A 10495-nucleotide genomic window follows, 5' to 3' on the forward strand; every position below is an offset into this window, starting at 1 on the left:
TTACCTGATTATACAAAGTATCCACTTGTTCCCAGCAAGCCTTCTCTTGGCTATCCGTTCTAAAGCACAAGTTCCTTGATGTGTAAAAAAGGTCTCCATGGTAAATTTAAGCTGGGGATTCAGACTAAGCAAAATTTTTTTCCAGAAATGAATGAACCCACTTTACATTGTCAGAAAATAAAAACTATGCATCATTTTCAGCAGATGCCAGAGAACTTGGAGATGATTAATTTACTGCCCCAAAGAGCTTTAAATTATTTAACTACAGGGCATTTTGTTAGTTTCAAATGAGATTTGGTTTATTGTCTATGTAAATGCCTCTTTTTCCATATATTTTAATCTCTATGTCATCCCAGTTTCTTTCAGAAACAGGAATAACAAATCTTTGGGAAATAAATACAGGAAAAATGTGAAAATGGTACTAACAAATTTTTATCTACCAGAACATTTACTTTTTAATATCTTCATGTCATAGAAAATGATCAGTGTCTCTGGGAATAAAGTCTAAGGCTACATGTGGTATATCAAATTGTAAAGGTACAATTGTATTCACCAACAACTTACAAATTTTTATCTACCAAAAAATTTACTTTTTAATCTTTTCATGCCATAGAAAATGATCAGTTTCTCTGGGAATAAAGCCTAAGGCTACATGTGGTATATCAAATTGTAAAGGTACAATTGTCTTCACCAACAAAAAGGAAGTCATAAAGTCTTTCTAGATGAAAGAAGGTAAAGAATAGAATGAATTTTTGAGTTAATGAAAGTTACAGTAATTTCCATCATTTACAGTGACCTAGGGCTGCATCTCTCCCCATTACCTGCCAGAGCCTTTTGTTGTGTGGCGGTATCATGTAGTATCCATTCTTCTCCTACACTGTAGGTAAGGCCTAGACAAGACTTTAGATTAGATTCATATTTTTGGGAGGTGGAGGAATGAGTTAGATACAGCCTCTCCCTTTTAACAGTCACCTGTCTGATATTATCTCTTCCAGGTCCCATGTTCTTCACCAGGTACTTTCAATCAAGTATTCATTTATCAAGTTACTCCTCAACCCTCTCAGAAATATTTACATAACATTATAAAAGAAGAAAAAGCTTTCATAACCGAGAGAATGCATTTCTCATACTATGTTAGCATTCTTCTAGGGAAATTTTTGTTGGTTTGTTGAACATTTTTTCCCATTTTTTTTGAAGATGGTAGCAGGTATTCTTCATAGTCCCACTCAATAGAAAAAAAATATACAAAATTGGCTTGCGTACATAGTTTTTTCATAGCTTACCTTTTTTTTTTTTATTAAAAATTGAGGCTCAATTTGACAACTCACCTAATTAATCCCCCAATCATTAGTTTTGATGAAAAAGCCAGTTTTACATTCCATAGGAAATTTACCATCATGGATAAATTATGAAAAGAATATGTCAAATGCTTTAGGGGATTTTAAAAAGAGAATAATAAAAAAAGTTTTTAAACAATAAAAGCATCTCAGTAAAAATGCAAATAACCTCCTAGCACAATTACTTTGAAAAAAACTCACACAAATTTTAGTGTTTAATTATTTGTTTAAAATATGAGTCATAATACTATACAAATAAAAGTTTTGCAGGCAGTAACTTTGGTTAGTTTTCTAATGTTTAATATGAACTGTATATTTCTGGCCCTGAGACAAGTAAAAACACATGATAGCAGCTGTGATTAAGATAATCTCTTACTTCTGTAGCTTGTCTCCTGGTCTCTTGGAAAACTCGGTAGGCAGCTGACCAATCTGATATTCTCTATGCATTAATTTTGTAAGAAAGGGACTGTAAGACAGATTCTCCATGAACTGTAAACTTTAAGAGGGATTATCTTCACATTAGTTTAATTTCCTGGTTGTAGATTTATTATTTTTTTAATGGGTGGGTTTCTGGCCTTTTCAAATCCTGAAAATCATTTTGCCTATAACTAGAGTCATTAGAATGTTGATTACAGACACAAAAAAATTTAAAATTAAACCAGAAATATAATCAAACTAGTATTTTTTTAGAGACAAATCTCATGTAATAAGCTTTTAGTTACAAGGAACAGAAAGTTCAACCCAGAATGGCATGAGGAAAAGGGGAATCATTGGTTTAGTGTAGACTCCAGAGCTATGTGCATCTTCATTTATATCAAGTGGGAACTCAAAAGAAAGTTCAGTTCCCTAAAAATGTCAATATATAGATTTGAAGCTCTTCAGCTATGGTGAGTCAGACCCAATCATGTGACCAAACCTGAACCACCTGGTATCTGAGGTTTGAAAAAATGTAATTGGATTAAGCTCATGAGATCACTCTCAGAAGCTGGACATAGAATCAGACTTTATCTATGTCAGTTTCAATGCTTTTGGCTACATGTAATAGAAACTCAACCTCAAATCAGCTTAACATCTAAAGATATTTAGTTAACACTAAATATCTTATTTATTATTTTGTTATTTATCTTCTTTGTTATTATCTTATCTTCCTATGATCTTTAGAGGTTATCATCTTAGATATTAACATCTGCAGATAGATGTTAAGATAATAACCTCTAAAGATAATAGGAAGTTTAGAGAGTACAGTTTCCAAGCATAGTGAAATAGGATTCCAGCTTGTCTGCAATTTCCTTGGTCTTGGTTTCCTCCATGCATAGTAAAGTGTTCTACCATAAATCACCAGGTAAATAGGGCAAACAATTTTAGTGAGAAAAATAAAAGACACCCACAGTTATTTAATGCCCAGTCTTTACCTGTCTCTGTACCAGGCAAATACATGCAATACCTAACCCTCCCAATTATACCCACAGAGAAAGCAAGACATTGAGAGGTTTGGTAGTATGCCCATACTTGCATGTCTGTGCACCAAGAAGCAAGAAGCCAAAGACAGATGCTTCTGACTACAAAGACCATTCTCACTTTACCATACCATGCAACAACTTGGACTATCAGGTAGGTATATATATAGAACCTAAGCTATTACTAATTGAGAATATCATTTTGCAAAAATACAAAGTACATAAACCCAATTAAAGACAAGGACATGGGGAAGGCATGTCTTTTTATATAGACTGAGGAACATGTGACATCCTTTTCTACTGGGTGTTCCAAGGGCAGTGTGCAGTCTGAGTTTCTAAGGAAGCAGTTTAGAAAATGCCCCACTGCTTTCATTTTCACAAAATAGACATATAAACTACAAGGTAGTAAATAAACTGTAATCCTGCAGACAAATTCTGCTTTCTGCATTCTTCACTTTTTTCTCTAATTTGTTTGGCTAATATCTGACATAAACTTGTGATTGAACATAATATATATGTATCACACAGGGTCCTCTTGTGTGAAATGCACATTATTTGTAGGGTTGAGCTATGCATGTATATTTCTTATAAATCAAGTATGTCAGTGGTCTCCATTTCATTAATAAGACATTCAGCTCTTCTGACCAGGGTAAAGGGTTTTTCATAAAACTGATCTGTAGCTATAATCCAGTAACATTTTTACCTCTCAAGTGCTGTAAACAATTTATCACTTCAGAGTCTCTTACCAAAATTCAAGAATTCTAGGTTTCTTTTTTTTCTTTTCCATAGGTTATTGGGGTACAGGTGGTGTTTGGTTACATGAGTAAGTTCTTTAGTGGAGTAAGTTATTTAGTGGTGATTTGTGAGATTTTGGTGCACCCATCACCCGAGCAATATACACTGCACCCTATTTGTAGTCTTTTATCCCTCAGCCCCTCCCACCCTTCCCCCGAAGTCCCCAAAGTCCATTGTATTATTTTTATGCCTCTGTGTCCTCATAGCTTAGCTCCCACATATCAATGAGAACATGCAGTGTTTGGTTTTCCATTCCTGAGTAACTTCACTTAGAATAGTCTCCATTCTCATCCAGGTCACTGCAAAGGTTCTTGACTGTGGAGAATTCCCTCAGACACTAAGCCTGACAACAAATATCTCTATGGCTACAATGTGTCAGGGTAAAAATAATTGCAAGTTTAGAACAAGCATCCTAGAAACTTTCCACAGGGATCATCTTGTTAAAGAAACTACTTCAACTGAGTTTTGAAAACCAGCACCTGATTGAAACAAGAAAAAGAATGTTCCCTTATTGGAGGTGCCTTTTTCTTTGCCTTTGGTCTATCAGCATTTTGTTCACTAAGAGCAACATACAATATTCAGATTTTCTGCTGGACCTGTTAATACACAGTTCATACATTTCCCCAGTTCTCCAGGTTTTGTTTTCAAATGTAGTAAAAAGCTACTCTCACTCAACCATTTGATATTTTCAAATGTTGCGGTGAAATATCAGGGCTTGCATCTTGAAGGACAAATCTCTCCCTTTTAATTCCTCTGTAACTGACATGCAGGATTTTGTCTCATCACCTCGTATTTAAATCCATTCTTTGGACCTAATAAAGACCTATGGATGCATCAGGGCCACTGATAGGTCAGGAAGCATCTGGGGCTTCTCTTGTTAAATTATCCTATCAGACCATATATGCCTCCTTCAAGTTTCAGGGTCTATCAAACTGGATTCTATCTTTTCTGACTCTTTTCAATAGTTGAAAAGGTAAAGTGAATAAATAGGAAGGATTAGGAGGAGAATGGGATGGAGACAAAACAGAAGGTGCTTACAGAAAAGATATCTGAAGTATCTTCTCCCCTCAGGTGTGGATGTAAATTGTAGGCGAACAAGGCCAGGTAAGTAATTGAGGCAGAATAGTGGCCCAGCTACTCTTTGATAAGTAGCCACTTCCTGCCTGCCTGCCTATAGCGCTTAGTAAAAGATGTTTTGCTTTCACCTTGAAGAATGTGCTGATATAACATCTCTATGAATAATGAGCTGGACATGTGAGAAATCATCCATAATAAGGGACATTCCATAGCCATCAGGCTGTGATGGATATAAAAGACTGATTCCCAATGATTGTCTTTTATGAAAACCTCATAAACCTGCTTGTTTGTTGTTTTGTTTATTTGCTTTTGTTTTTGTTTGCCTGAGGTGTTCATTTTTAGGGGAAATTTTATCTGCTCAGAGATAGCAAAAGAGAAGCCCTTAGGCTCAGCTAAATCACATTTTTCATGTGTTTTAAAATTGTTAAGTCACAATGCCTTTAGTTATAACATGTGCTCTCAAGTTAGTTACAGACCCCCCCACCATTTCCTACCAGTATATACCAGCAACTCCTCACATTCCCATTACCTTTTTGGCCACTGAAAGCATTTAGGTTTCCCCTTCCTGCTTCAGTTAGGTCAAGGCACTCTTTTTCCAGAATCTAATGTTTTATATGAAACTATCGTATCCTAAATCCTCCAAAACCATTGATTCATGAATGATTCCTCCTTTTATGAGTGCATTCATTCAACACCGTTGGGATTGCTTTGTGCCAGGCACACTCTGCTACATCTTGAGAAGATACCATTGTCCTTATTTGTAGAAGTTTAGAATTTAGTACGGGAAGCAAATGTGTTTGTCTCCAGAATAAACATTTCATAATTGAAGGGTCATCAATGGATAGGGAGAGGGAGAGTGGGTAGAATTCGCTAAGAAGTGACTGGTGCCTGAAGACCTCATGTGTATTGTTGAAATTTTAATTTGTTGTAGCGAATGGAACAACCACATAATAAGACAAGGCTTGACTTCACTCCTTTCCCATAGCCTCAATCAGTGACAGGTGAAAATTATAATTTAATTGAACATTGCCTAGGAGGGTAGATAACTGTATAAAACTTAACCATGTTATCTACTATCTTTTAATTTTCAGGATTTTATGTAACTTAATTTTCAAGATAAAACATCTTGAACCAAAATGCTGAAGGCTGAGCTATATCTGAGTATAAATTCCAGGTATACTTTTCTCATCTAGGTATCTTGGTCAGCACTACCCAATAGAAATAGAGTCATGTATGTAATTTTCAGTTTCTTGGCAGCTACATTTAAAAAGTTAAAAGTGGCTGGGTGCGGTGGCTCACGCCTGTAATCCCAGCACTTTGGGAGGCTGAGGTGGGTGGATCACCTGAGGTCAGGAGTTCAAGACCAGCCTGGCCAATACAGCAAAACCCCGTCTCTACTAAGAATACAAAAAATTAGCCAGACATGGTGGCAGGCGCCTGTAATCCCAGCTACTTGGGAGGCTGAGGCAGGAGAATCTCTTGAACCCAGGAGGTGGAGATTGCAGTGAGCAGAGATTGAGCCATTGCACTCCAGCCTGGACAACAAGAGTGAAACTCCGCCTCAAAAAAAAAAAAACAAAAAAAAATTTAAAAGCACAAGTAAAATTAACTTTAACAATATATTTAATTTTACCTAATATATTCCAAAATTTATTTCAACATTAAATTCTATGATAATAAGAAGATATGTGCACTCTTTTTCATACAAAGTCTTTGCAATCTAGTGAGTATTTTACATTTATAACACATTTTCATTTGGACTAGGCCCATTTCTAGTGTTCAGTGCTACATGTGGCTAGAAGAGCTGTTCTAAATGCTCTTAGAGCATCTGCAAATATCTTGGAGCATGTGTATGTGTTAGGTAAGTAAAATGTTAGACCTAAATAATTTAGCTACTTTATCTGTTTAATGTTCGGAGTTTCGGAAGTAACGTATTTGCTAGCTGATTAATATTTTTACTCAAGTAGAAAATAGTTTCTAGTGGTTCCATCTTAATCATGGCCATTTAATTCATCATAAACTTATTTCAAGAAGAGGTTGCCATTTGCACAGTTACGGCAGACTCTTAAGCTGAGAAGAAATTTGATTTTTCTTGATTACATATAAGCATGTAAAATTTAGTATTTGGACTTAAAGAAAACCTTTGGTTATGATAGAATACTGAAATAGATTTTGTTTGATGAACTCTGTCTTAATGCGGAGATATTGAAGTCCATGACGAAATTAGTCCCCATAAATTTCCTTTTTTCTTTCTTATTGTTATGATTATCAAATGCTGATTCATAAACTAAATGTCATAAAGATTTATTTAAGTTTGAGGACAAATCTTCACAGCCAATGATGAGTTTTTCATTATTGAATTTTATTTTCCTGGTCATGTACCTTCTGCCTTTACTAGTGTACTGTGTGCTTGTTTTTACCACTGCACACTGCCTAAGTGTTCTGTAGCTCCCTTAAGGGAACTATGTTTTGAAGAGCTCCTTAAGGCTGTTTATTAAGATGGCATTTTGTTTCTTTATTTGTGCTCTGGACACATAAATATTAATAAATCTATTCAGCCAGTCACATATTTTTAGAACTCAGATGTGTCAGACATAGTTATCTTAACAAATTTATCCCTATCCCTATCTCCCTCTGATGCAATTTCACTTAGCCAACCTACTTAATGCAATTGCCTAAAGGGCTTTCTACTAAGAAAAGAGTACCAAGGAGGAGACCAGATGTTTCACAATCAAGCTTACAGAGCAATTTCCTAGAAATTAGCATATGCAAGGCTATAGGAAGTGATTTAAAAGTGTTAACTCATGTAATCCATTTAACCTCATTAATAAGGTTTAATTTCGTCACAACCTTATGAGAGGAAGAGTATTATTTCCCTCATTTTTACATATTAGGAAACTGATGGTCAGAGATGCTAAGTAACTTGCCCCGCAGCAATCACTAGTAAGTGGAGTTGGGTCCTGGCATTCTGGCCCGAGAGGCTGTGCTCTCAGCTGCTGCCTCACAGCCCCTTTCCACTGATACATGCAAGAAAATCCACATGATTCCCAGCATGATTTTTGCTGAGCCCTTCCAAGGAGGCTGAAAGGAACAGAGGACACATTACTGCATGGAACAGACAGGAAATATTTTATTAGTTTCCAGATGGAGCAAAGGATAGAGTAAAAACATTTCAGTAGAGCTCCACAGACAGCTCTCCTCAGGGAGCCCACTCTGGCATCTGTGGCCCCCCAGTCGAGGTACTGCCTGTAGTCCCCCGACCTCAGCAGGTACTGCTGCCCACCCGGTAGTTGGGTAGCTAGTAGAGGACCCAGGAGCCCTCCAGTACATTGAAGGAGTGGATCTCACTGAGGTGAAAGCGGTCGTGAAGACAGGAGCAGTCCTCAGTGATCTCTACCATCTGGCCCCTATAATCCTCTGGGTCATAGATCCTGAGCCTACGGGAGCTAGCCTGCGGATTCAGCAAACAGCAGATGAGGGAAAGTCAGAAAACCTGACCTCATGTCAGCAGGGACCCCTGGGGAATGGACTTTAAAAAAATCTTTGCTTTATCAAAGGTGAGCAGACTAAAAGAAAGAGATGGCTAATACCAGGGGCACTGTGTATAGTTGGATAGGTTGTCTACTGTGAAGCTCAAGAGGGCGTCATTCCCCGTTCATTTGGTACGAATGATGCTCCCTAGGGCTGTTAGTACAATCTACATGAACAGACACACTGGTCTTGCTCAGGACCACTTTCAAGTGTTTAATGTATTTGTTTCATTCTCTCCTTTATAGATTTATAGTGGTTTGGGGCTCTCCCTGGAGGACATACAAAATAATCAGATTTTAAACAAAAGATAAATGTGTCCCTGGCAACAGGTATTATTTTGAATCTCAATAACATTAGAAGCTAGAGGGAGAGGAGGTTGAATTGCTTTTACCCAAGCAAGGCATAAATTGGTGGCAATTCAGGAAGGCAGTCCAGCCTGGGCAATCCCTTCATCTGTGCCTTTCTGCTTTAAGCCCGCTGCTCTAACGTGCTGAAAAGCAAGAGCCATCACAAAGACTAGGTTTCAGTTCTCAGCTCCAACATGTGCTCCTATAAATCAGTTTTAGGTAATAACCAAAAATGGAAGTTCAAGATCTTGAAAGAGGCCTGTACAGCATCAAAGAGTATAAAATCTTTAGAAAAATAGAAAGTTAGGCTGTTTCTCCTGAACTATTCCTGCCTTTCTCTCTTGAGCACTTGTTTTTTCCTTCATCTGCTTGTTTCTTTACCTTGTCACAATGTTTCCTCTTCCATCACTAAAACCCTCTTTAGGAAGGATTCTCATAAGCAATTCCTTTTGTGGCATGAACAACTGCTAATAAGGTATTTTACATTGGTCAGCATTCCGTGTTTGCAGAGGACTGACATGTTGTTGCTTCATTCATTCTTCACAACACCCTGGAACATGTGGAGCAACATTAAAGCCTTTTACCCTTTTACTGGAAAACTAAAGACTGGATCTTACAGTCTGTAATTAGAAGAGTTGGAACTTGAAATTAGAAATCTAAGTTTTTGGGCTCCTAATGCCAGACTGGGTCCCTGTCAAGCTATTAAACCCTGTGAGGGGATTTCAGACTTCACAAAAATGGTTCATTTTCCCAGGACTGTCACAGTCAACTTTAGGGAATCCCTAACTGTGAAATTCCAGCCTACTGGGGCTTCATTTGGGTAACAGGGGGCCCTGCAGGAGCTATTGGAATCTCGTTGGTTACTGGTTTGCTCAGTCAGAAGGCAGGACTTCAGAGACCCTTGACGTTCATAATAATAGTTAATACTGGGAGGTGGGGATTGGCCTGTACCAGGTGTCCTCCTTTAACCCTCATTGCAACCTTAGAAAGGAAGTACTCTTATTAGTCCTAATTCATAGGTGAAGAGTACCAAGCATAGGTACTCTTCAAGAAATAGCCGGGTACCTAGTTTAGGACCACCTGAGAGCAAGGAATTCTGTTGCTCATTCATCACCTGTGGCATAGACGCTCTGAGCGAATGCCATGCACAACTTATTCCCAGTAGCGGTGAATCTGACTAGCAAAATAAAATAATGTCCAGTTAATAGCACTGCATCACATACTTTTTCAGTGGGAGGAAACCTTACGGATGTTAATAAAGGAAAAGAGAATATAGTTAGAGCTAGAAAACAGAAGGCTGCCATCCCATCCCATCGCGTGTCGTGTGAATCATCCATGTGGATAACTGATGCGACTCGAGGTCACGGAAGGGACCCGGCGGGACTGCACTCACGTGGGGGATGAGGCAGCAGGAGCGGACCCGGTCGCTGAGGCCCATCCACTGCTGGTGGTCGGCATAGTAGCTGCGGCGCAGGAAGTACTGGAGGCCGGAGTAGTTAGTTGGGCAGCTCATAGAGCATCCAGCAGCCGCTGGCCACGCGCACTGAGTGGCAGCGGCTCAAGTAGGGCTGCAGGTTGGGGTGGTCGCTGCAGCATTCGTAGTGGCGGCCCTGGAAGCCCGGTCCTCGAAGAGGGTGATCTGCAAGGCAAGGCGAGGGCTCACAGGCCTGCCCCTGCCCCAGTCTCCAGCCCCCGCCATGCGGGGAGCTCCCGGGGCAGGGCTCACCTTCTCCTTGGCTGGCTGGGCTGAGCGGGTGGGGCGGCATTGTCAGGTGTTGTTGTTTGAAGATTAATTAAGGGATGATTGGTTTATTTTTAAAAATCATTAATGATTAATAGTTACTCATGTTGCTTTTTAAATTTCAACTTTACTTTTGATCTAATGTATATAGCTTTTTTGTGGAACAGATCCCTTTTTAAGTAAAACTTTCCATAAGACTGAAAATAAATA

The 10495-nt window shown here is 38.5% G+C and overlaps 1 pseudogene; it reads right to left on the bottom strand.

Moving 5' to 3' along the window:
* Positions 1 to 2051: 2051 nt before the first annotated feature.
* Positions 2052 to 10243, bottom strand: LOC117094171 (annotated as a pseudogene).
* Between the last annotated feature and the right edge of the window lie 252 nt (positions 10244 to 10495).

Source organism: Trachypithecus francoisi, unplaced genomic scaffold, assembly GCF_009764315.1.
Source record: "Trachypithecus francoisi isolate TF-2019V2 unplaced genomic scaffold, Tfra_2.0 Lachesis_group13, whole genome shotgun sequence".
Taxonomy (NCBI): domain Eukaryota; kingdom Metazoa; phylum Chordata; class Mammalia; order Primates; family Cercopithecidae; genus Trachypithecus; species Trachypithecus francoisi.